We start from the raw sequence: 1,776 nt of genomic DNA, 5'->3' as shown, positions 1-1,776 counted from the left end.
GAAGAGTATAATCATGGAGATCTCCCCCTATATCTTGTAATTCATACAAGCATTTGACATATAATATGTGGAATTTGAAATGCATGATGAAATATGGTGACTGATGTAATTCAGCATGTGTGCATTAACATTAATGAGGAATAAGCATGCAGAAGAACACAACAAAAGTATCAAGCCACCATAGAGTTTAAGATTACAACTCGATCCAGCAAAGTCATCAGAAGAACGAGAGTTGTAACTTAGCAAAAAAATGCCCATATATATAGACCCGCTTGAAGACTAACTCAAATTTCTCCCCCTTTGTCATTGAAGACCAAAAGGGTTGAAACTAAGGACTAACGCCCCTGAAGAATATCATGATGATGGAGGAGCACCAGCGTTGCCAGGGTCTTGAGTCGTTGTAGGGCATGCTGCAGTGTCGTCCAAATCTTCATACTCGTCTGTGGCGCGTGATGAATAATACGAGCTGGCCACCAAGGAAGGAACCTTGACCTTCTTGTATTTCTTCGGTAGAGGTGCAGACCACTCAAAGTCTTCCTTGAAGCCCATTTGCTTCAAATCTTCTTTGCCATATAGATGTGACAGTATAGCCCAGGTGCGATCAAACACTTCATGGAGGTAGTAGTGGTTTTTCTTCACTGCATTGTGTGTAGAAGTCATGTTGTGAAGAATAGAACCAAACTGACGCTTGACCCATTTGTGGTTCCGATCGACCTTCTGGTGAAGACTTATAAGCAGTTCATGGTCAGTCATCACACGGGGAGCAGTAGCTTGAGGACTTGACTTTGGAGCATTGGCAGCAGAATCATGTGTGGCAGAGTCATCATTGGTGGAATAAGATGCAGCCTTGCGGAACTGACCATCCAATGGACGAGTGCCTTCATCGATCACAGCAGGTGACTTGCCCTTCTCATCAGATAAGGAAATTGTCTGCCTGAGGACTTCAATTGGGGGAAAGTAGCTGCCATGGTTGAGAGTATCACCCTTGTAGTTTAGTGAAGTCCTTGATCTGAGGAATCTCACGATCCATGGAGCATAAGGCTTTAGCTCAAATGGTGAAAGTGCAACATTCACAAGAGTCCTCATGAAGAAATCATGGTAATTGATAGGAATACCATGCATGATGTTGAAGAGCATATTCTTCATCATCCCCACAATTTCTTCATCTGAAGAATCATGTCCTTTGATTGGGCTGATAGTCTTCGTCGGAATGCGGTAAATGGTTCTGGGCACATAGAGCAAATCCTTCACGAGGAATTTGGTCCTGTGAATTTGTACTAGCTTCAGCGGCTTCATGAGCACTTGCATATAATGACCAGTAAGTTCAGGTTCATCATACAGACAGCAAGCGCCTTCTGGTGGAGGACTGATTGGCAAGGCACGAAGCAATTCAGTGGCTGGTGCCTTGTAGTTAGTGTTTTTAGTCATCCAGTCCAACACCCATGAGTTGACGTCAGCAGCATCGCCTGTGATATGCAAAGTTGCGTAGAACTGAAGAATAAGCTCTTCATTCCAATCAACAATGTCAGTGTAGAAATTCAGCAAGCCTGCATCGTGAAGTAGACTAAGAACCGGCGTGAAGCATGGCATAGATTCCATGTCCACGTCAGGAATGTGCTCATGATCAAAGATTTTGTCCTTGTCAAAAAGAACTGCGGAATAGAAGTTTGCCTGGCTGGCAGTCCAAAAACGCTTCCTTCTAAGACGAGCATTGTCATAAGGGTTGAATTCAGTGAAGAATACGTGCTCGCCGAAGAAATCATCAACCTTGAATTT

This window comes from Triticum aestivum, chromosome 3B (assembly GCF_018294505.1).
Source record: "Triticum aestivum cultivar Chinese Spring chromosome 3B, IWGSC CS RefSeq v2.1, whole genome shotgun sequence".
NCBI lineage: Eukaryota > Viridiplantae > Streptophyta > Magnoliopsida > Poales > Poaceae > Triticum > Triticum aestivum.
The sequence above is the reverse complement of the archived record's forward strand: the minus strand, read 5'-3'. Positions refer to the sequence as shown.